The sequence below is a fragment of the Stenella coeruleoalba genome (assembly GCF_951394435.1).
Source record: "Stenella coeruleoalba genome assembly, chromosome: 21".
Lineage (NCBI taxonomy): Eukaryota > Metazoa > Chordata > Mammalia > Artiodactyla > Delphinidae > Stenella > Stenella coeruleoalba.
Genome location: NC_137167.1, coordinates 9,088,926 through 9,114,743, shown reverse-complemented (window position 1 = coordinate 9,114,743; position 25,818 = coordinate 9,088,926). Strand labels below are relative to the sequence as shown.

At 40.4% G+C, this 25,818-nt stretch overlaps 1 protein-coding gene across 6 annotated transcripts in view; it reads left to right on the top strand.

Moving 5' to 3' along the window:
* The window catches only part of UNC5D (unc-5 netrin receptor D), a 597,345-nt gene that overhangs the window by 229,406 nt on the left and 342,121 nt on the right, over window positions 1–25,818 (top strand). The window contains exon 1 of one of the 6 annotated variants that reach the window (XM_079909332.1): window positions 18,868–18,937. The exons of the other annotated variants lie outside the window; for them this stretch is intronic. The gene's annotated coding sequence lies outside the window, so the exon portion shown is untranslated. Of the gene's footprint in view, window positions 1–18,867; window positions 18,938–25,818 lie in introns of those variants that run through there. 6 annotated transcript variants of the gene reach the window in all.

Here is a 25,818-nt window from a genome sequence, read left to right as displayed (position 1 = left end):
TAACTATCTTTGATTGTAAATTAAAACTTTATTAAACATTCAGACACACACACACACTCACACCCCACACTATGATTAAGTATTTTAAAGTGTATTATAGACATCACAACACCATTTTGTAACAGAAACCATTAGGCTCAGAGAGGTTAAGCAATTCGCCTCTGGCTTTACAACTGTTAACTGGGAAAGGAGAGAAGTGACCCATGGCTTTGGACTCCATATGCATACATATTCTTTATACCATACTGTACATCTTGGGCTTATTTTCTCTGGGTGCTAAAAACCAAAATCTCTGTTTATTTGACTCAGAACGACCCACTACCTGTTACCAAGATGGAAATTCTAAGAACACTTGTAAAATATGTCCCTACTGCATCTGCGTTCTTGGGGCACGTAGAGACTTCTGTATTAGTGAGTCAGTTCGCTGTGTATGACAATGAGGTACACTATCTAGGGGAAGCACATGGAGAAGTTTCAGCAGGGGGTGCAGTCTCAACAGATTACTAAATTACTGCTGGCAGGGGAAGCAAGCCACAGAAGCTGGCAGACTCAGGCTGGAATAAATGGGAAAAAGTAAGATGAGATGGGAGCATAAAAGCTCACAGCCAGACATGTTCTGACTCCATCATGATGCAGGTTTGTACAAATGATGGCGAATTTAGTTCTTTGGTGATTCTCAAAATATAGATTCTGGATTCCCATGAGAACGTGGTAAATAGCTAGTTCTAACCAAGAAAGCAAGCAATGCATTTATTCTGCTCGCGATCTTTGCCTGCTGATGGTAATAGCTTCACACTAGAAATAATTCTCATTTCTAACAAATTTTGGTTAAAAACTACACTTTTTTAATGAATTGGTGCTTTCTGAAGTATTACCTTGAGGTTTGATGGTTGTCATAAAGTTAAGACCTGGAATGTAATACAGAATTCGATTTGCATATAAAAGTCTCTATGTAAATGTATCTGAAGGGGCTATATTAGAAGCTGATCATCTTTCATCATGGGGAGAGAAAGTGGAGTTGTATGCTATTTGTAGTTTCTCTTAGAATAGAGATATAAGAAAGGGTACGGCAGAAATTAAACACAACGTTTTAAATCAACTATACTTCAATAAAATTTTTAAAAAGTTGTCACGCCAGAGAAAAAGGATCACTTTCGTCACTGCTTCTAATGTGGAAATTGATGGTATTTAGTGTTGTATGTATTTTTCCTCACTCATTTTTTTAAACACACATATTTTGTTGAAAAAAGTTAAATTATTTGATATAGCCTAATAAAATAATTTGAATTGTTATTATCTCTTATCCAGTGTTCAAAGGCATTTGAGAGGACCTTTTCTTAACCCACCTCTGAATGTGCATCCTCTTGACAGAAGGTGACTGAGTTTGGAGGCATTACTGGAAGAAACATCAACTTCCCCATTCTCCTTTCTGCCGTACTTAAGTGCAGATGCGTTCCAGTGCTCGCTGTTATGCTTAGTTTCATACCCTTTGCATATTCTGCTAGTTCTTCCTACTGAACCAAGTGATAACCTCTTTGGGGGACTTAGCTAATTTTAGTTTGGAAGCACATTCAATCTGAGATTGCTTGAAACATTGAAAGAATGCTTACCTCCTGGAAAGTAATCAGTCTGTTATAGTAGATTTCCCCCCAGTCTTTGTGGAAGGGCCTGATTTTCTTTTCCCCTTTCAAGTAACACATAGAATGCGTATTTTTCCCAATTTATTCATTTCTAAACTCAAATAAGAGGGGGAGAAACTCTTGCCTTAACTAATCCCAGCCTTTGGAAGATCAATGACAACAGAAATTTAGAATTATATGTATATAAAATATAAATTTCTGACCTGGTCCACCCTGAACCTAGGTCTCTGACTCCCAAGTTTCTATTCTTTTGTAGGGGAGAAAATCTTTTCCTTTTTTCTCTTGTAGGTTCTTTGGCTGGTCCAATGATGAAACTGACTTAAGGCAGATTAATAGGAGAAAAATTTAATTTGTATGTGTGGGAGCTCATAGATATAGGAGACTCAAAGAAGTGATCAAAGCAGGCAGCTTTTATACCTGTTTTAGACAGATAAGCAATACATTTCTGAAGAATTGACAAGACAAAAAAGTGTGGGTTTGGGGTAGTAAATTAGTAAAGAAGTGGACTTCCCTGGTGGCGTCCAGGAAGATCCCACATGCCGCGAAGCAACTAAGCCCGTGCCCCACAAGTACTGAGCCTGTGCTCTAGAGCCCGTGAGCCACAACTGCTGAGCCTGTGAGCCACAACTACTGAGCCCGCGTGACACAACTACTGAAGCTTACACGCCTAGAGCCCATGCTCTGCAACAAGAGAAGCCACCTCAATGAGAAGCCCGCGCACCACAACGAAGAGTAGGCCCCGCTCGCCGCAACTAGTGACAAGCCCGCACGCAGCAACAAAGACACAACGCAGCCAAAATTAAATAAATAAATTAATTAAAAATTTTTTAAAAATTAGTCAAGAAGTAACAAGGTTTGTTTATACAGCGTTCTCTATGAACGGCACCTGCCTTCAGAGGGGTAGAGGAGGGTCAGAGTGACCTTCTTGCATCAGCTGTTTCTTAAGTAGTAACTCTGTTTTGAAATAATCAGTATGCCAAAGTGGCATATTTTAGGATGGCCTGCCCTGAACCCCATCACTTTGAATACAGCATGCTTTTTCCTAAGACTATATCAGAATCCCAAGTCCCCACAGTAACACAAACCTCATAAAAACTATCCTTTTTGACTATAGGAAAAAGAAGGAATTTTTATTTGGTGATTTTGGAGGGTACTGTAGCTAGAACTCTCATTTATGCCTTTTATGCCTTTTGACCCATTGTAACAATTCATATTACCTCCCTATGCTCATTTTTTTTTTTTTTCCCGGTACGCGGTACTCTCACTGTTGTGGCCTCTTCCGTTGCGGAGCACAGGCTCCGGACGCGCAGGCTCAGTGGCCATGGCTCACAGGCCCAGCCGCTCTGCGGCATGTGGGATCCTCCCAGACTGGGGCACGAACCCGCGTCCCCTGCATCGGCAGGCGGACTCTCAACCACTGCGCCACCAGGGAAGCCCCCTATGGGCACTTTTTAAGTGTCCCAATTGGTATGAGAAATTATGAAGTCATCCTAGGTATGGGTGATGTTTTCATCCTGGGGTAACACTGTATCATTTAAATTATTTACGTTTCTCCTGACCCAGTGACTTGTATATTAGTCCTTAAACGTTTCTCCCGTTGACTTCAGAGCACAGCTCTCCAGCTTCCTATCCCTTGTGCCACCGTGCAGTACTTCATAGATCAGTACTCCACTGGCCTTCCCTCTGACCTTATTCACTATCTGCCCTTCAGTAAACATAATTTTTTGGAAGATTCTGAATGACTTTATGGCAAGTACTTACAAAAGAATTGAAAAAAAAAAAGGAGTTATTAATCAATATGAGTAAGTTCCAAAATGTGATAGAAATTTTAAAACTGTTACTTGACATTGTTAGTGAAATAGGAAGTGATAGATTTGCATTCCTTCTAAAACAATGCATATAACATTTACTCTGTAATAAATGCTATTCTGAGTTCCCTTATGTCTGTTAATTCATTCTACTTATAAATGAATGCTATAAATCTTAGAAATCTTATCACAGTTCTAAGGGGTAGGTACTGTTATGTACCCTCTCTATTTTCGTTTTACAGATGAAGAAACTGAAGTTCAGGGATTAAGTACTTTACACACTTAGGAAGCATCAAGGCTGGGATTTAACCCTAAACAGTCTGGCTCAGAAGTCCATGATCTTGTCTGTTACGCAGTAATTTAAAGCGTGGTCCAGGAACATCAGTGTCACTTCAGGAGCTGCTAAATCAGAAACTCTTTGGGTGCGGCCCAGTGGCAAACCCTACTGGTTATTCAGATGCCCCCTAACGTTCGCCTTCTTTTAGAGTCTTTCATTGATTGATCTCTCTGATCTCTCAATTATTTTTACTTTGCTTTTTAACAACAATAACAAAAAGTCTTAACAGTTCTGTAATTGAGAGTTAATTTAGAAAATTTGGAAAATACATCAAAGCGTAAAAACATTGAAATCTAAGCAGTAATAATTACTGTGTTTACAGCTTTATAATATGCTTACACTCATGTAGAATACTGTGAGCATTTTTTTCAGTCATTGATAATTCTAAAATACCATTATAAATGATTCCTTGCATTTTCAATATGCAGAAATTTTACTTGTATGTGTTTGTTTTTAGGTTCTTACATTTTTGAGGATGTTTTTATTGGCATGTAATTCACATATCATATTACTTTGTCTTTACACTAAAGAGTCTACAACTCAAAATCAGATAAGCATTCACTTAGATTTTCGAGTAGCTGCTTCATGAATTGGATGGTTATATTTAGTTCTTTAACTCCCATAGAATTTTTCATTTTGATATTAGATATAGAAGGTCAAATTTTGAAAAAGTAAAACAAAACAAAAAAACCAGTAATTACATTAACCCGATGTCATCAGTTGAGGAATTCTTTTTTTCTTTAAATTCTTTAAAGGTCCTTGGCAAAATAACTGGATTGGCTCAGTAAATATTTGTGGAATTCTTGAATAAATGAATGAGTCTCATTCGACCTCTCTGAATTTCAAGAATTTCTTATCTTTTTAAATGAAGATTTCTATTTCTTACCTCATTTCCTATCTTTGTAAAGTCTGAGGTAGGATATTAGTTGATGACTGAAAATGGTTAAACTTACACAGGAAGCCCAGTTAGTTCTTCATATCTAATGCCTTCTTGCCCAAGACAGTGAATGGATGGTCCATTTTGGCTAGATCACTTCTTCCCTGACAGAACTGCCATTGCCTACAAGGTTTACCTTGAGGGTAGATGGGAATTACTATCAGTGTACTGTTCTGCAGTTCATGCTTTCACGAGCATGGGTCTCTTTTATCTTTACACAGAGACGTTGGGGCTGGATTGATAACAGCATCATCACCATCACCTGCACTGTCATTATTATTACCAATATCCTTAGAGCTAAGAATGAACATTATGGTGTGATTAGTTTGTGCCAGCCAGGTAATTCTAAGTGCTCTATATATAATAGCTCATTGAATATATATATATATATATATATATATATATATATAAACTCTATGAAGTAAATACTCTTTATTTTTCACAATAGCAAAGAGGTGGAGAAAATTGCCTAAGGTCACATGACAAACAAGTGGAGATGCTAAGTGTTTAGTAGATATAAGTATCTAGTAAATGCTTATCGCAAAATGTACTAAATGCTTGTTGAATTGATGAACTTTTATATATGAAGACTGTGGCATTCAGAGGGGTTATGTGCTTTGCCCAAGGACAAATCACTAGCTGTTGGTTGAGAGCTTCAAGTCCAACCAAGAAGTTCAGATTATAAAATTCTTATCAGCTGCATAAAGGTATGGGTCTAGGAGAGCAGAGGTGTGAGAGTCCAGGCTTTGGAGCTGTTGTTTGAGTCCTTTTACTAACATGTATTCCTTTTTGATCTTCAAGTCATTTCTTCAAGTCTTTCTAAGCTTGTTACCTCATCTGTAAAATGGAGAAAATACTAATATTTTTTCTGGAGATATCGTAAGGCTTACGTGACATTTAAAGTGGCTACAAATGTGTCTTGTAGGCAATAATACCCAGTAAATGGGCATTTGCAATTAAAACAGTAGATGGTTCAGGTGAGCTAACCTGTGGATGCTGACATAGCAGGGAGAGAGAAAATTATCCTAGAGGATTATTATTCACTCCCTCCACTCCATCTAGTGTTGAGATTTTCAGAAAATCTAGCTCCAAGTGTTTTCTCTGATGCTATAGTTACAGTCTTAAACTAGTCACAGGAGAACTTCAGAAGATAGGGAACTTCAACAATATTCTACCAGGAAATAATACTCCTCTGTCTGAAAGTTTCTGAAGTGTTCCCTTTAAACGTCCTCTCATATTTGAAAGTCTTTGCCAACATTCTCCAAAATCTCCCCCTCCTGCTACCTCCCCTTTTGCTTGTTTCAGAATTTTTCAGCTATAGCAGCAACGCTTTTTGTCATCAATTTAGCAAATTAGTTGAACCTAGGGAATGTGTTGGGGGGAACCTCTGATTTATCATCATTTCATCAGGAGCACAGGGAACAACGTGGACTCGTGATGGCCCTCCGACTTGGAGGCATCCTTGTGGGACTGAGCCCTTACCCTGTGGGATTTGGTGCTGTTTCGGGGTAGGTAGTTGTCAGAACTGTGGGACACCCAGCTGGTGTTGGAGAATTGCTTGGTGGTGTGGGGAGAAATCCATAGGGATCGACATTGGTCCTGGAATCTTTTATCTTTCTTCTCCACAAAGCTTCTTTAGACCATGTTGACTCATACTGATTTCTTTCTTATGAAATACTCTAGTCTGGATGTTACTCTGTTTTTCTCTAGAACTATTTAGTGACACCTTTTTGTTAAGTTTCTATTATACTAGACACAGTACCTCAGCTAAAATTTAAGCTCCTCGAGGGCAGAAAATGGAAATGTTTAGCACTTGGTAAGGTGTGTTGTTGATTAGTGCTGAGTGAATCTGGATTGATGAAATGCACACTAATGCACTTCGATGGATCGCTAAACATTTCATCCTTGTTATTTCTGGTGACCATTAGTTTACATGTCCTGTGCCTTGCCCAAAACAGCTTAGTACTATCCTCTATAAATAAAGAAAATAATCTTCTATAAGATAGCCGACCATGTACTTATCTGGGTTTTCCTATTCTGGGCTTACTCTTACCTGTTTATAATATCAATATCTATAATAATATCTCGGTTGGTTCTTCAGCTTAGAATTTAGGAAGGCAAAAATGCTTTTGAGTATGTCTAATGATAAAGTAATGATTCTTATGATGGCTTATGACACAGGTACTATACATTCTCTAGTGAGAGCTATATAATGATATCAAATATCCTTACAAACAAATGAAGATTAACTATAGTCGTTTCTGAAAGCAATCTGCTTTTCCTCAGTAAGACTCTAGTAATAATCTGTATAACCTAGGTGACTAAGTAAATAGTTCATTTATTAGCAGATCCTTGCTAAACACTTTCTAGGCACTAGGCGTGATTTTAAGTTCTTAAGATGCATTCAGACGGTAGTCTTTACCATGGTCCAAAGCAGTAGGCATTATTATCTCAATTTTATAAATGAAGTTACGGGGTACAGAGAGGCAAAATGCTATGCCAAGGTCACATAGGCGGTTGAGCTAAGATTCCAACCCCAAGAGAAACCTTCTGGAGTTTTCATCTCTTAACACTTTTTTTTTTTTTTTTAGATGGGCTGGGGTGTTATTTTATTTTTTTAAGTTTTATTGAAGTGTTGTTGATTTACAGTGTTGTGTTAATTTCTTCTGTACAGCAAAGTGACTCAGTTATATGTATATACATATTGTTTTTCATAGTCTTTCATATAGTTTGTTACAGGATATTGAATATAGTTCCCTGTGCTATACAGTAGGACCTGGTTGTTTATCCACTCTCACACCCTTAAACAGTACACTGCTTTGTAACTTTGGTACTCCCCTGTTCTTGTCTGGGTGTCCTAAAGGATCTGGGCCCTGCTACGATGCTCCTTTCCTGTTATTACTGAACGTAGGTCACTGTAAGTCTGCAGTTGTTGCTGGAACTCTCTAGGTCCATCACTGAGTGTTCTGTACCGTTGGTCTTTCTGGTAGCTGAGTTCTCTCTGCAAATTCACATCGCTCTACGCACTGTGAGATTGAGAGAAGAAATCTGAAGTTCCTTTAAATAAGGGACAGCCATTTCCTGCTTGGAGACAAACCGAAACTAGAGCTTTCTTTTGTGAAGCCCCTCACACTTCCTGTGAACCCTTCTCTCTCCTTCCTCCCCACTCCCAGGCAGTGAGCACTAGTTTAACACCTTTGTTTAATTCAAGATTATATACGTTACTTCTCCCTATATGGTAAGCTGTTTATTGACAAGGCGGTACCTACCCAATTGAAAGTGCAGTGTTCAGTGCCTGGCACATAGCAACCACTAAATATTTAATGAATTAGTGTGTGAATCGATGCTCTGAGCCACTAGTGCATCATACAATTTTGTTAATTGCTTCGAGTTTCAGTGTGTGTGAGTGTGTGTGTGTGTGTGTGTGTAGAGAAGAGAATTCTAGTTTCCTTCATTAACCGTTTTCAAGCTCCTAATCCACATGCTGCTATCCTAGTTACCACCCAAAGTTAGCTGAAGAGACACATACTAGTAGCTTTCTTTGAATTCTTTAGGATTTAAGGCACAAAAAACAGTGTTGCTGGTGAAGTTGTATAAAACATGCAGACAACGAAGGGCATTACATAGAAAAATTAATGGATATTACTGACTACCATTCTGTGAGCCACAGGTATTTATTGTCCAGATGGACTTATGTGAAAGGTTTCTAATGGAAAGATAACTTATGACTTATGGCCTCTTCAGATGGAGGCATTAGTATTCTGATCCAAGAGTTTCAGAGGCATTCGTTTCCTTTGAATATTTTCATATTTTTTACCACTGGGGCCTTTAGTATTGGAACAAATTGATGTCTAGGGTCCAAAAAAGCTGTTTAGTGTGTGATAGTGGAAAATTAAATAATGCATTTGTCCTGCAGGCTGCTGGCTCTCACACTTTGGCAGAATCAGAAAAGCCACAGCCACTTTTTTGAATGCTGGATGTCTTCATTGGAAAGTGAGGAAATCTATTTAATTACTGACCTCAAATGAAGGGCATGAGGATGAAGTTGCAGTTTTCTACTTGAATTTCTGTTCTTGTGTCCAGTAACATTTGCTGGTACTGGGAACAGTGAATTATCATCCCAGAATTCCAGAGGTCTTTTTGAGTCACCATCAGGGTTGCCCATTCTACGTCCTGTCTCCATCAAAATGGAGATTTGAGATTTATAAAGCAAATGTACTGTATCTTGAGGGTCTTGAAAAATGGGAGCATTACAGAGGCAAAGTTAACTTGGAAGTGTGTGGCATTGCCCGTGAAAGTTCCAATTTCTGGCAACCTCTAGTCCCAGCAATCTGATTTAGTCTGATATAATCTGATAATTATAATTTGAGAGACGTATGGGGACCATCTTGACTAAAGAGTCCCAAGAACAGTTAAGAGAGGAACAAATCAAATAAGAGAATAATCGTTTCTTTAGTATTTAGTTGTAAAATTCTATTCGCGGAACGGAGAAAAAAGAGGATAAAGTCCTCTGGCATTTTCTCAGTTAATTTCTTCTCCTAATTGTGGTTTGGCCTAGTTCTTTTTTTGTCTGTGTTCCCTCCTTGCAGGGCTCTGCTGCTTTGCATCCCGAGGGGGTAGCACATTCAGGACTCTGCTTTCCAACATGTGTTTCTAAAAGGCAGAGTGAGACATCTGCCACCCGCCTACTCTCCTGCCTACCAGGACATTCCTCATCCTCCTTTAGCTGGAGCGTAAAATTAACCTCCTGCCCACACTCAGTACAAAGGGCTGGCTTTGATTTTTGTAAGCCATCTTTTTCTCCCCTCGCCCCCCCCCCCACCCCCCGCCATTTCTCCTTATAGCAGAAAGATACAGAATCAGAGAAACAGATGAAAGCATAAAAGAACATTGTGAATACGGAAACTGTTTCCTTATAATTGCATAGCACATTTAACTGCACGTGATATACTTGGATCTTGGAGTCTTGGGTTTATGACCTACTGTGTGATCCACCAAGCAACAGACCCTCCCTCTTTTGTCTCCATTTTTCATGTTAGATAGAACAGGGGTGGGAAGGAGTAGCCATAGTTGTTCTTGAACCTTTCCAGCCTGGACAGGCAGGGTTCTAGATTTTAAAAGAGGTTGCACATAGGATCACACAAGAGAATCAGCAAGTAGAGGCATTCTCTTCCCCCAACTCAAAGATTCAGGTGAAGGGGATCAGACTAGGCCACCCGCAAATATGCCGCTGAGCTGAAGGCAGTTGAGAAGAAGAGAACGCGAGAAGAGCTTTGTGCCCTCCCCCTGTCTACCTAAAAGCAGAGCATCGATTTCCCTGTGTGAAGGTGTCCTCCTCCCGTCTCCCAAACCAGGAGGACAGTCACCATCATCAACCAGAGATGGAAAGTCAACCCTGAGAGAAGTCTGCACAGACGTTATTTGAATAATTATTATCTTGCAGTAGCTTCCTTATAGACTTACCTTTCCACAGTTTACTGCATCTAGAAGCTCACTCAAACCCCTTTTCCTTTGTCTAGTCACTTCCCACACAATTTATCACCCTTTGTTAAAATGGTATATAAGCTCTCGAGTCTAACAGCTTCTTTGAGTTTTCACTTCTTTTCTGTGAATCTCCCATCACATAAAATTTTAAAACATCAGTAAGATTTGTTGGCCTTCTGTCCTGTTAATCTGGCTTTTTGTCAGTTTAATACACTGATCCCAGTTTAGGATTTAAAAGTGTATAGGGAAAGTTCTACATCTCCTACCCTGGGGAAGAATCGTCTGTCCTTTCTGGCAGCTTCTCTTTTCTGACCCAGGAAACCTTCTCGAGCTCATTGATGAGTCTGAGTCTCAAATGAAAAATACCCCCACATCATGGATTTCATCCTTTCATTCAACATTTATTGAGCACCTTTATAAACAAGGCTTACTTCTTACTCTCATGTAGTTGACAAGGTAGCAGAGGCAAAATTTTAGGGTGTATAGAGACTTCAGACTTGCTCCAGTGAAAATTACTATGTAGACAGAAGGTACAGTGCTGTCCATCAACCTACCATCTACCTATCTATCGATGTATCTGTCAGTATGCATCTCATCCTGCTTTCAGATATAAAGTAACTGTATTTTATAAAGTAGTAATAAATGCATGACCTTCCTATAATTTTATTCCCTAAAATAAAGCTTTTACACTAGAAATGGACATTCTAATATCATGTACAAAATACAGGGTGGCTTTTGTGAAGGAAGTACACAAAACAGCCAGGTATTTAGAGACTGAATTTCCTAGCAGTTAAGGTAAATCCCCAGTGGCCTGCATAGTTTAGATATGGTTTTATTTTAAGAAAGAGAATCCATTTATTAAAATAGGCAATCAGGATTCCACATTCTGGAAGGAATTTGATTAGAAAATTACCTAGTATTATAATTCAATGGATCTTCTTGTTTTTTTTCCCTCCTATTTAGAACCTGGGTTACTAGACTGTTGTTCTCTTTCGGCTGGTGGTTTTCAAACGTGAGTGTGTATCAAAAACACCTGGAGGGTTTGTTGAACACAGATTGCTGGGTCCCATCCCAGCCTTTCTGATTCTGTAGGTCTAGGACGGAGCCAAGTATTTGCATTTCTGGGTGATGCTGGGGTTGCTGATTAAGGGCGCACACTTGGAGATTCACTGCTCAAGGACACAAGGCGTCACAACAATGAGATAAGTTTGGGTGAGATTAGCTTCTGTTTGTGGATCCCTATGGGGTTTAGCATTTAGTTGCAGATCTTCACTTTTACCTGAAACTTAGCATCATGTTCTTAAAGCACTCTAAGAATGGAGGGGTAATGCTCTTTCAGAAAACTTTCAGTGTGTCTTGTGACAGGATCACTTTTCTTAAAAGTACCGACACCCATGTGCCAGATGAGGCAGAACCTGCCTAACCACAGTGGGCTACCAGAAAAAGAGTTATTGCTGTAATTGACCTCAGCTCTCAGAATGTTTGTTATGAGTTGTTAAATTCATTAGCGCCTTGCTTCATTCCGTAGGAATCTGGACCTTCATGGTGCACTCCTTAGTGATGTTCTCTGGCTTGTTAGCAAAGGACAATGGGAAACATCGCTTATTGGGCGACCACTCACTGGGGGTATTGCAAGATCACACCCACTAGACATATATCTCATTGTCAGCGTCCTTAGGAGCTATAATTTGTGTAATGCCTGAAACGCCGCTACCTGTTTTACTTGTAGTGCGTTTAGACAAGGGTTTGGGTTATGGCTCAGAGTTATTCATGTATGTTCTTGAGGAAGTTTTTTCTTATTTTCTCTGACTGCGCCTCATTTTCCTCCTCTCTTAAGGGGATAGTAATGCCTACCCTTAATTAGGGTTGCTCTGAAGATTAAATGGTATAGCTTGTAAAATGGCAAGTAATAAAAACTTAATTCTTCCCTTTTCTCTTTTCATCATTTGCCTAATAAATTTTTTTAAATGAATTGATGTTTCCTGATTCTAGTCATAATTGGAAAGATTCTTGAGTCTCGTGGTGTCTCAGTTTTCTTCCAGCCTGAGACCGGAGGCCATTCCAGTTTAAGAATTGGTAAACTTCCAATTCTGACTTTTGACCTCTTCCTCCTTTGTTTTTCCTTTTCTGTCCTAACAGGATGGCAGTGGCCAGGGTCTAACTGTTGATTCTTATCATACTATTTATCATCCCCGAGGTAACAAGTTTGAATATACCTTCACAGTTCTGATAGGTACGGATAGCTTATCAGGTTCTATTGGAAAGAACCAAGCATTCCCCATTTAAATGAGTCTTTCAAGCTGTTTGAATATATCCATCCTTTTGGTTTGGGTGCTACCTGCAGGCAGGAATTGGGGCCTGATTCTCAGTGGGTAAATTGGAGATGGAATGGTGTCTAGCGTCCCAAGTCCATGGGGAAGGGACACGTCTGCCATTTTAATAAGTTTCCTGGGTACTTATCTTTCGAGTCCCTTAGGAGCCCAATGGAAAATGAATCGGTGTGAGAACACTGACGGGGTCTTATTTACTTTCTTACTCTCGGTGCTTAACCCAGTGTCTGCACGGTGCGGGCTCAGTCATTACTTTTGAATGAAGGAGCTTATTAAAATATCAATGTTCTTGGAATTTTTACACAATCCCAAGACATCCAGGAATCTCATGAAAGAAAAATGGCAAGCGATTTTTCCAAGGACCTATTCAAATTGGCAGCAAAGCACGGAGCATCCTGTAGAGACCTTGTGAAGCCTTATTCTTTGATGAGCTCTACGGTGAACTGGGCATTGAGCCTTACGGGGATTGCTAAAGAGCATTGCTGCCTGCTCTGCGCCTTCACAATGTGGCTGCAGGAGAGTCCCCACTCGTACAGAACAAAATGTCAGCAAGAGCAGGGCCTTGGAGAGTGCCCAGTGCAACCCCTTCGTTGTACGGGAGAGGAAGCTCACTGCCCTCATGGGGAGACCATTTTCTGGCATAGGAACGCCCACCGATATCTTTCCCTACCTTGTAATGAACCCAGAAATGAGTTCTGTCATTGAGCACAACTGATCATCGGGTTACGTTCCGCAAGAAACACAGCTGATGGTGGCTATCCACCCTGGCAGTTAGTTGCTTGCTGCAGAGGGCACACCATGAGCGGTCGTTGTATAGCGCTGTCATTTCCTGAAGCCACCAGCACTGACCTGTTGGCCATGGGATTCGGTCCCTCTTCACTCCAACACGGAATCTTTAGTAGAGTTTAAAGGAAGACAAGAGAACAAGGCTGGCATGGAAAGCCCTTGCTTTATGGCACTAAGGAAAACTATGATGCCCATCTTAAATACTTAAGACACTTCCAGATGTATGAAAACAGGTGCACCAAGAGCAGAGCCCAGGGATGCTGGGATGGTTGGTATTCATCCCGGGTCAGAGGTGTGCTCCAAGTGGAAAGCAGTGGGATGAAACAGTACGAGCAGCCTTTTTAAAGCCAAGGTACCTAATGCAAGCTTCAGACTCTATTGGGTTTTACTGTTATGTCTTACTCTTATCCAAATAAGTAGCACTTTCATCATCTAAGTACAAAAACTTTTCTCCCTTCTGTTTTCAGTACTTGTTCCCCCCCCCCCCCCCCTTTGGCCTCCTCTCCCATGCATGTGTGGGGAAAACATTTCAGTAAGTCCGTGAGCTGGTAGAGTATCTCAGTTGAAGTCATTGCTTGATGTATTAATAATTCATTTTTTCTAGCTCTTTTGCAGGGTGGTATGAGGAGTGGGGAGGGTACATTGGAGAGGCTAATTCTTCATCTGGTTCCCTATGAATGACAGCCTTTGGTTCTTTATGCGCACGAGACACTGTTCCATTCATTCCTTTGGGGCATCTTCCTTGGTTAGTTGAGGCTGGAGGATTTCAGGCAGCAATGCTGAGCCTCGAACCAGAGATGATAGTGTTGCCAATAACAAGGAGAAGCAGGGTAATAACATTTCAATTTTTAAATTCTTGGTCCCATTATTCTTTCATGCTGAAATGTTATTGAAGTATAACTGCTTGTTGAACACACATTAATTCTGGAATTTGTGGTGAATCCAATCACACGTAGCTGAATTTGCCGGGCTCGCTGCACAAGCCTTTTGACATTTGAGGCCAAATGTTCAAATCACAAAACTGAAGGTCGTGGCATGTATTAGACAGGGAGGAATTAAGAAGACGCATGGTCCCCACAATCTCTACCAGAGTCTTTACAAAACTGTCACCGTCACCAATGCATTATTTATCAGATTAGGTGAAGGAAATGTTATCTTTTTTTTTTTTTTAAACAGGGCTTATTAATGGGGGAGCATGGTGTCCACATATACTGTCAAATGGGAAAGCATCTTATTTCAAACCTAGACTCTTCCTGTTGCACTAATGAGCCTTCTGTTTTGATTTCTAACACACTGTTGCAGATATTTTTAGCTTGACTTTATGCCATTGGACAGTCTTTCTGTAACTGACAAACATTTGCATGAACGGAGGTCTCGCTAGGTATTTTTAGACCTGCCATGGCCTTTAGACAAGTGTAACTAAATGGGAGAGTTCTTTGTTGTAGGGTTCAGCTCCGTAGCTCATCAGCATTGCCGATGGTGAGAGTAACTAGTAATACCACCCAGCTTATCTGAGCAAGAGAGCTGGTTTCTGAATAGTTTGAAAGTTTGGAGCGAAGGGATAGGAAAAATAAGCTCATTTTTACATATACAAACTGCGAATTTACAAAACTTGGATTATCAAATTGTTTTTACTCCCAGAAAAGTTAAAAAATTCTGAATTGGGCAGTGAGATGGTAAATGCTGGCTCTGCCGCTTTCTGAGCAAAAGAGGGGGAAGTATCCCCTTTTTCAAAATATTCCTGAGGCTTGCTTTCCCTAAAGAAGGTTATAATCGCCCCAGGGAGACTGTCTTGACGGCTTGAGAGATACCAGATTCAAGATTTCTCATGGAAATGTCGGTTAAAACAAACTCCCCATCAGGAAATAGTCCAGATGCTGCAGCATGAAATGCAAAAGCCTGGATTTGTTCACTTGAAATGACACCAGGACCACAAAACCTCTGAAACACACATGGCTTCATCATATTACTCCAAATCCCCTGGGTAGATAAGGTTGAAACCAAGGAAATACAATGGCTACAATGCTGCGCCACAGCGCCAATTAATTTTCATTCATTGATCTTTGAGGCTATGTTTTATTTATCACACCTGCATCCTCCCCCTCTTTGTTTAGCCTGTGATTCAGAATCCTTTCAAGGTCTGCAAGCTGCTCAAAGCCTTTGCTCCCATATTGGAGACGATTTTTTTCCTTATCGGTCTCTTTCCGGCTGTTTTCCTCCCTTTCTTGCTCTGCTCCGCGTCTGTGCCCTTCAGGCTAATTTGGATCACCCTTCCCTTTCCTTCAGCGCAGTTGGAAGGCTCATTTGTCCTCACTCGCCATCAGCAGCAGTGAGTCAAACTATTTATATTTTCCAGACTTTGTCCACCCAGTGGTCTGTTTATTTGGAAAGCAAAACAGGAAGTGTGGTCAGGATGAGTTTCATTATTGGTTCCTGAGCAGATCTTTGCCTTATTATTATTCCACTTTTGCATTTAGGTACCAGTAAAGCAAGCAGGTGGGCTCTCTATGCTTGGGAGTTGCCGGACGTGACACTGCGGTTTGAGTGTGAGCTGTGGTGGTTCTGAGAACAAGACCCCCCCCCCCCCCAGCAGAGGCTACTGTATTGTTGACTTGGTTGATGTGATGAGTTAGTGACCTGGGTAGTTAGTGCAAAGTCACGGTGCCTTCATTACACTCTTCGACAGGAGTGGTGATGGGCCAGTTGGGTTGAGAGTAGACGTTTAATGCAGGAGATCTGTGGGCAAATTCATAGTCCACCGTTTCTGTAGATAAGCTGAGGCCTTTGAATTCCAGAGTTCTCGATCGGTGGGTTTATATCTCACGCTTCCATGTTGCTTTACGTTCTGCATCTCTTACTTCTGTGCTACACCCCGATGAAGAGGAATGAATGCTTAGCATTGTGTCTGGAAAGATTCCATGAGCTGAAGCAAAGCAGAGCTGTGTGAGGCGATGGCACGCCCATCCATCACCTGGAGGAGGTGAAAAACTCCCATATACAGGACCATTAATAGGTCGTAACACATAGTGATAGCAGTTCCATTCCTGCTGGAGAAGACCCGCATACATCCCGCCCTTTGGACGTTGTTTACACATGTTGTTTAGTATTGTAGGAGCAAACAAGAGAACAGAAAGTTGTTACGAGCACATCTTGGAGAGATACAGTCACTACATAAACGAACGAATCTTGCCTCATTGGCCCTCACGGCAACCCCCGTAAGCAGGTGCTGGGAAGTCTGCTTCTCGCGGGAGTAGGAGAAACATCTTGCTTAAGGTCATAACTATGGTTCTGTGATAAGAATTGAAATTAGACCTGGTTGCCTTTTGTAGAAGACTATAAATATTACCAGCTATGGATAAGCTAACAAATTGCTCAGCAGGCCAGACACAAACCTTCAGATGCTTCGAAGGAGCTGGCAGGGATTTCAAAGGTTCTTTAATCCAGACCTTTCATAATACATGAGGAAACAGACTCTCCGGGTAGTTCATGGTGTCTGGGTAAGATTTTTGGTGTCCTTAAACATGGCTTTAATGCTTAGAAAGATTATTTAAGGGCTACTTTCATTTTGAATAGTAATATTCAACTTATTAAAATTACAAATTTAAAAACTGAGTTCTTTCTTAAGTCTTTAAATTCAATTTACAAATCTCATTATTCTTTTACTAAATCCAGCAACTTTCGCAATTGCTTTGAAAGGGTTTCTTTTTTTACAACCTAGTTACTGAAATCAACTTATTTTAAACTGCACTTATAAATTTAATATATTTTTCTTTTTAAGTACTTAAATTGTCGAACAAATAAACTTCCCCACGTGCTTAAATAACACTTGTAAATCTCATAAGTTAAAGTTTTAAATATGGTAGTTCTTAATTCTTCTGCGTGTTACAATATTACTTGTAGCTTTAGAAAAACTTTCATAGTGCTACCGGCTTAAATTTAGTTTTAAAAGTTACTCAGTTATGAACCATTTAAAACTTAAAGATCATAAAGAGGGTGTCGTGTATATTCTACAATGTTGAATTCTCAAACGATACAAATGGTGTATTTAAAATACCAATTATACACAGAATATTCTTAAATTTAACATGTTTAGTAACGAGCCCTGCCTTAGAGGACTGTTGGGTGAATTAAATCCATTAGAATGGAAGCTTTAACAAAGTTAGCAATTTCGTCTGTTTGGTTATTGATACACTCTCAGCACCTAGAAAGGTGCCTGGATATTATCGATGCTCAAAACAATTTGTTGCACTAAGTACACAGCGCTTCACACAGTGACTGGAATGTAGAAAATGTCCAATAAACGTTGGCTGCCATTATGCTTTGGTGACAACTTCCCCTAGTCACTTGCAGATTCTTAATTTTGTACTGATTTATTCGGAAATTGTTGACTAATGATTCCCATGCCAGTAGTTTCATACCTGTACTTATCTGTGATGTTACTTTCATCCCAAGAAAAGCCTTGGGGAAGCTGCATGACTCCAGCGCTTGGGTGCCCACAGCTTATTTCTAATTTTCTGGGTTTGGAGGTCTTCTCTCTTATCTTGCTCAGCACATGCGCACTTCTCAGTTTTCCCTGTTGTTTTTTTCTTGAAGTGATCTTGTTCTTGAGCCTTCCTTGACTGTTTCTTAGCCTTTTTCCTGTGTTTTTTCTTTGTGCACCCTTTAAGTGGAGGTAGCCTTTGAAGATCCGTTTCTGTCTATTTCTGTTCATCATCTAGCCTTCCCGGCCGATCTCCCTGGCGTCTATAGCGTTAAGTAAACCTCCCTTTATCCCTACCTCTGACCGTCTCCTAAGTCACAGACCCTCCACCTAAGAAATACCTACTATGTTCAAACTCTGACAACAGAATAATATTTTTCTCACATGTGAAATTTGAGTGATGTTATTAGACTCCTCCATTCTCCCCTCCAGAACCCGGATTATAGTCAAAATCTTGTCCTTCCTTCAGTGTTTTTCACATCTGATGCTTCCTTCACACAATCAGTGTCAGCTGAGACCTGTATCAGGAACCACCTGGGCTCTCTGACCTCATCTAGCTGGTCTGCCCAGCACCGGTAGATACCGCCTTTGACCCCTCGTCCATACTGCTGCCAGGGTTATATTCTTCAGAACAAGCTCAAATCATATTTCTCCATGCTCAAAAGCCGCTGAGGAGGCACAGTTCTCACATTTCCTGTTGTATCTGCCCTTTCATCCTTCCTTTGTTTCTTATGTTTCATCCTCCTTTTTGTTTCCAGTCTACCCTCCCCCACCATTGTCTTATTAAGTTCTTCTCCCACTGTGATCAGGTAGAATAATACCCTTCCCCCTCCTCCCGCTAGGTCCTAATTGCTGGAACCTGTGGATATGTTAAGGTATATGGAAAAGGGGAGCTAAGGTGGCAGGTAAAAATCGAAGATGCTAATCAGCTGACCTTAAATTAGGGCGAGGATCCCGGAGGGCTCAGGTGGGCCCAGTGTAATCACGTGTCTTTAAAAATGGAAGAGGGAGGCGGAAGAGGAGGGTCGGGGTGGGTGTGGTTACGGGAGGAGATCTCGGTGAGGTGGACGTGAGATGGACCCGGCCTGCTGTTACCGGCTTTGAAGACGGAGGAAGGGGCCTTAAGACAAGAGGTGTGAGTAGCCTTTTGAATCTGGAAATCACAAGGAAACAGACTCTCCCCCAGAGCCTCTAGAAGGGAAGGCAAGCCTTGCTGGCGCTTGGCTTTAGCCTAGTGAGACCCATGTCAGACTTCTTAATTAGAGAACTGTAAGATAATGAGTGTGTGTTTTAAGCCACTGAGTTTATAGTAATTTGTTAACAGCAGCAGTAGGAAGCTAATACACCCACCTTCATGCTTTTGCTCAAGCTGATCGTAATGTCGGGAATGAGTTGCTGCTTCACACCGACTTACTGAAGTCTGATAAAGACTTCAAGTTCTAGTATAAATCTCACCTGCTCTAAAACTGCCTTTGTAGTCAAAATTCATCTCTCTAACCCTGCTTGTTTAAAACCTTATGTCCTGTATCAGCACTTTTCCTCTTTTATTAGATATGTGTGTCTCCCTCTTTGAACTTGGATTGCGAGTGTTCAGAATAAGACCCATATATTTCTTTCTGTCCCCCCATAAAAGCTTCACATTCAAGTCAGTACTTCTTGAATCAGACTGTAAAAATGCAACACATTGGAAATGGTGCTAAATACGAGTCCTAAATGCCCACAAGATGGAGATATTCCCTTAACAAAAATTTTCATTATCCCATGAGATCATTTCTCTTTGACCCCTTTCAAAACCAGAAATTCAGTCCGTTTTAGCTGGAATTTCAATCCTGTATTGACAGTCACAATTTAGGATTTTTAGAAAGTTTATATACCGAAAATGTCCTCGACCATTTTAAAATGAGGGTCGGTATGGACATACATTAAAACTAAGAAAACTCTTTGCCTAACAGGACTTCTGTAAACAGCGTGACCACACGTTCACAGGTGCAGTGGGTTATTGTGTCTTATGGAGCATAGCTGTATTATAGTGGTTTTCTGTGTTTCTTTTAGCGAGAGGTCAGGAGGAAATGCGGAAATTGTCTTGCTTACTGCCATCGAATGTCACCTTTTCAATTGGAATACAAATTAAAGTCAAGGATGCTCTCTCCTAGAGATTCTTGGACAAGGGGTGAAATTCCAGGTTGCGTGAACATGTAGGACTGGAATAAAATTAGCATGTGAAGCCACTTACGGTGTCTTCCGAAGCTTCTTCTGACAAGCAGCTTTTGAATATGTTAAGTGCAGACGTTCATGTGCTCTCATCAGTTTTTCAGATACCTTCCTTAAAAATTGCCCCTAACTCAAGCGCTAGTTGTCTTTCCATTAGGTAATGGATGGCTGGTCTCTGATACCTGAGAACCCAGCTGAGACTACCTGTTCTTTCCAGTACTAACTTGGTCAGGGAAATGTGGTCTGGGAAGATAAAGAAGGGGAGGGGTGTGGACACACGGAGTTAGTTTCTTTCAAACTGGGTGGATTGACAGTTTGAAAGAACAGGTTAAGCTATGAAGGCAGGGTAGAAGATAACTTAATTCAGCTGAACCACATGGGATTGCTAGGTCCGTCCCCTTAGGTAAGTAGCATTAATGTTCCGAGTCATCTAGGGCCATTTTATATCTGAAAGCATCCCAGCCATATTGACACTGACGGGTCAAAAAAAAAAATCACGCTGTTTGAGTAACCTATCAATAACCTTATCAAAATATTTAAAGAACTTCATATAGATAACAGAGAAAATTCATCTCCTTCAGTGTGGCCTTTTAGGGTAAAGGTAGAACGTAGGGGCAGGTGTTGTGAGGAGGAAGAATTCATTCACTGTCACAAAGCGTTATCTTACAAGAGCTGTGTAATGATGGAATAAGCTTCTGATAACCAAAGCCTTTCCCCCAAAAGCCGGGTGGTTCCTTTTTAGCAAAACCTTGGGTGGGAAGTGGTATCGGATGACCTTTGTTCTTTTTCTACCAAATCTAAAATTCTGTGATGCTATCAAAAGGACACACATTCACACAGAGACTTCATGAATTTGTAAGCTTCTTTAAAAGAAATCCAGAAATGTGCCTACTTACTCCTTAAGGATAATAACCCTAATTTAAATTAGTCTTAGAGCAGACTTTACCTGCTGTTGATTTTAATCAGAAATTCCTTAGGATCAAAATCAAGATGGCGCTCTTAACTCAATAGTTGATGAAACTAAACCTGGAGGCACAGAGTTTGGCAACGCTAGAGTGGTGAATAATCATTGAGAACACGTGAAAACGAACCCTCAGATAAATGGAAACAGGAAAAACGAGTTGTTTAAGTTGGATATTAAGTGCTCAGCTCTCTTTTGCACAGCTGTGATTCCCCATGTTGGTAGTGCTATTGTCTGTGGCCTCTCCTTTGTAGAGGGATTGTATTGATGGAAGTCAAGATTCTTCATTCCTTCAAGTTACGTCACCACCCAGAATGGTTTCCAGCACTATTGGCTTCTCATCTGGCCAGTGGCAGCAAATTGCTCTGGGCCTTCTAATCTTGCAAAGTGACTAGAGTCCCATTTTGCTGTCATTCCCAAGGAACAACGCACAGTTTCTGAACACCTCCTGGCAAAGTAGGTATAATTTCCACGGGATAGTGCTGAGGACTTTTTAATTAGGTTTCTTCTCTTCAGCACGCTGTATTCACAGGTGGGCTAGAAGAAAAGTGAGGGGGTAGGAGTGCTTGGGAAATGGGAGAGCCATTGTTAATTGGAGTTAGAAATGGGCGAAAAGTAGTCAAAGGGGCCTCTGCAGAGAGAAAAAGAAAATATGCATGCCTCGTGTGCAAGGTGGGAGTTGTAGAGGGTGGTAGCTGATTATCTCATATTATCTATTATTACACCTTTCTCAGCAAGTTAAAAATGCTCTAGTGATGTGATGGGAGCTGATGGGAGCTATTAACCTATTCTGATCACAGAGAAAACAGGTTTTATGAACATTCAATTTCAGACTGGCGTACGTAAAAACTTCTAATTATCAGGGTAATATATACTTGGTGAAAGTTTGGAGCCAACCAGATTCGACTTCAACTTAGGCGATTCATTTAGGCTCCATGAAGCTCATTTTCTTCATCTTTGAAGTAGGAATAATATTTGCCTAATTGTATTATCTTGCAAGTTAGAGTCAGTGAAATCATGCGTAGAAAGCAGTTGGGCTAGTATCTATTCATAGGTGGTATTCAAAGAATGTGATTAAAGAGTGTTTTCAGGACCTAAGCTAAGGAACCTATAAGTTCCCAAAAACAGTGTCACGTTTTACTGGAACAGCCCATATTGACCGTATAAATATATTTGGGGGTGGGGGGAACTATGCAGCCTTGATTTAATAACTCGGAGTAACTCAACTTCAGATTCCCTGTTTATCATTTCTATACCTTAATTTGCCTACCATTCCAGGAGCTTGATAGCATTCACTACTCCCTTATCTGGCAGAGAAGCCAGAAATGTAGATGTCATGAGTCTGCATAATAGTTCCATTCAACTGAAGAAGGGCATTTAAAGGAAACTATAATGCATTCTCCCAAGAAGACCTGAGTGATCAATATAAGGTTTTCAGCTCAAAATCAGATCTCCCAACCCCATTATTACACTTATGCCTGACATACATCAGTTTTTGCACCTTAAGAAGAAATCTCAAAATATGATGGGAGAGATTTAGGAATATGCAGAGGCATTTTCTTGGGGAATGGGAATGAAGGAAAGAATGTTGGACCTTCCTGCCCTTCTTGAATGAGTGATGGCTACATAACTGCTCGCCCACTCCTTCTTGTCTTCCGGGTACCATTGACGAAGGATGTTGTAAACAGTGTTGAGCAGATCACTGGTCTCAGTAGCTACGTTCTGGATTTGATTTTAAAATGACTTTCCAGCAGAATATTAAGTAACATCATGAACAAATAATCAGCCAGGAGCTAAGGACAAAACGGTAAATACATGTAGCTAGTAATCGAGAAGACAAACTTCTAATAATTATAACTGAGACGTGTATTAATGTAGGCCTGCACAAAATGGTTTAGAGACACCACAAGGTGGTGTGCAGGATCTTACGGAAAGACTCTACTCTTTTAAATATGCTTTTGGGACCAAAACATATCTATGTAATTCTTTTCATAAATACAGCAGACATTTTTTAAGCATCTTTTCTTCTGGTTAGGGCACTCTGGGAAATCAACTGTGACTCTCATTCAGGAGGTTATGGTTTAGCTGGGTAAGGAAGACAGACAGACGTATATTTAGTGTAAAGACTTAGTGGGCGTTGGTACGGCGTTGACTGAAGCACAACTTGGCAGCTTTGAGAACAATTCCCCCGCCCTGCCCCCTCAAGGACTTTTATCTTCTGTGTGTCGTTAAAATGTGCTTCCATAGAGATTATCTCACTTAAGTTTGCAACAACTCTTTGAGTTCTCATTTCACAACTACAAAAACTGACTCAAAGATTTCAAGAATACGCTTAAGTTCACACTGCAAGCTAATAGAGGTCCCAGCACTTGAACCTGGATTTCCCGTTTCTAGTAGCATGGAGCCCATTCCTTGATCACAGCTGTCTACCCAACTCACACCCCTCCTTCGGAGTCCTTGCTTGAGAAGGACTATTTGGTGACCTTCCTCTGCATCTAAAGGTGATAATGTTTAGACACTAACACCCTCATCTCCTCAGTTATTTCAAACCCTCAATATCCAAGGAATGACGTTTCAAGAGATTCCTTAAGTTAACAAATCTTTCTTGATTTGTTTTATGCTGTAGTAGATTTGATTAAAATGTTTCACCAGGAATAGAGAATTCAGGAAGTAGGCAAAGCACCTCCTTGCCATCCCCATCCCTGCAACTGGAAGGCATTGCATAAAATTCATCATATTTTAGTTAAGAAAGCATTCAGTGAAAGCTCTTATAATTAAAATGAATTGCAACCCAACCTTGCAACCCAACATAAAAAACATTGGGGAAGACACTACGTAGTTTTTTACTGTATTAATTCAAGTTCCCTAGTGGACCTTAAAGCAATTCATACCAGAAGAAGCATAGTAAAAACATCCTACTGATGCTTTTATCCTATAGTGCCATATTACATCTTTCTGTTGCTAGTAGTATCCCTGTTTCTTCCATCCAGTATTCTGGGATCTAGGGATGTTATTGGAGATGCAGTAGACAACCGCTTTTTTGTTTTACTTAATGAATTAAACAGACATTTACTGGTGGACACATTTTGGCCTGATGGCTGTGGTGCACTGCAGCGTTGGAGTATTTAAAGATCCAATGAGTTATCAGAAGAGGAAGCTGCCACTACAGTGAAATATATTGAAGCCTCATGGTAGATCACGGCCAACCATTTGATGGCTCTATAAATTAAAACAAGCAGACGCTTCCGTGTTTGCTTTGTGGTTCGGTGCTGGACAAGGAGAGCTGTCGGATTTTCATAGTCTCTGTCTTTGAGGAGTTAAGGCAACAAGAGCAAAGTGTAAGGAGACCGTAAGACAGACCTCAAGTATACAGTGTTTAAATGAAGTTTTCCACTGAAGCAGAAACTAGGAATCGCATCTACTATAAGGAAGCAAGACGAGTCTTGAGATTTGTGTAATTAGACCAGAGGGTCACCTCAAGGAACACTTCACTATTCCCACAGGTTGGGAGAAGCCTCACAGTGAAGGAGAGGGGATGTCGGTGTTGTGTAGGCCTTGGGGGCGTGGTTGGGGTTGGGGGGTGCCAGTGCAGGAGTGAGCAGTAGTTTATTTTTTAAACATTTCTTTTATTGAAGTATAGTTGACTTACAATGTTGTTATTTTCTGCTGTCCAGCAAAGTGATTCAGTTACACGTATACATACATTCTTTTTCATATTCTTTTCCATTAGGATTTATCACAGGATATGGAATATAGTTCCCTGTGCTGTACAGTAGGACCTTGTTTATCCATTCTGTATACAACAGTTGGGTAGCAGTAGTTTATTTTTTTAAAATTTATTGATGTATAGTTGACTTACAGTGTTATGTTAATTTTCTTCTTTACAGCAAAGTGATTCAGTTATACATCTATATTTTTCATATTTTCCATTATGGTTTATTACAGGATAGTGAATATAGTTCCCTGTGCTGTACAGTAGGACCTTGCTGTTAATCCATTCTATATATAATAGTTGAGCAGCAGTAGTTTCAAACCTGCACTAATAAGAGAGAGAGAGAGAGTGCATTTGGTGAGCATCGGACCAGGAGAGCAGTCCACAAATGAGGGAATATGAATAATTCCTGGAGACATGAGTAGGATGGCAGGATTGGCAGTAAGTTGGTACGTGGTCTTAAGTTGCAATGAATGGAGTGGGAAGAAGCTAGAAAAAGAACTATTTAGAAAAAAAAAACAACTTTGAGAAAAGTGTGAAGCTTTTGATCTGAATATAGAATGCCCTGGTAAGCACCTTATGAACTGTAACTTGTGTTTTTAATGGAAACTAAGACATAGTCCAACAAGAGTGATAAGCCTGCTTATGGGAAGGGATGTGGGAAATAGACCATTCTGGGAAAATTAAAATAGCGTGTGTTCTCCATCACCCCTTGGTAAACAAAAGAGGGAGAAAATGTTCTTGGCTCAAAATTTGCACCAAGATTCCTCTTGAAGCAAAAAAGTAGGAAAAGTGACTTGCTTAAAGTAACAAGTATTTAGTTGCCAAGATAAGTATAGATCCCAAGTTTCCTCTCACCCTGGATCTTTCCATGATATGTTACCTACCGTGACGTGAAACTCTGAGTAGAGATTTAAGAAAGTATAAAAGATAGTAAATAATGACACCGGGATGGAAGGCGTGGCATAAAGGTGGAGTGTTGGAAGCCAACTTTTCCACGCAGGTTCAATGGCACAGGTGTGTGAGTAGCAAACAGAAATTAGAGGCGAAACTGAGTTGTCCTCCTGTCACGCTGACAGAGCAATGAGCCAGGCAAAACAGGATGTGGAAATAATATTCAAGTTGTCTGTTG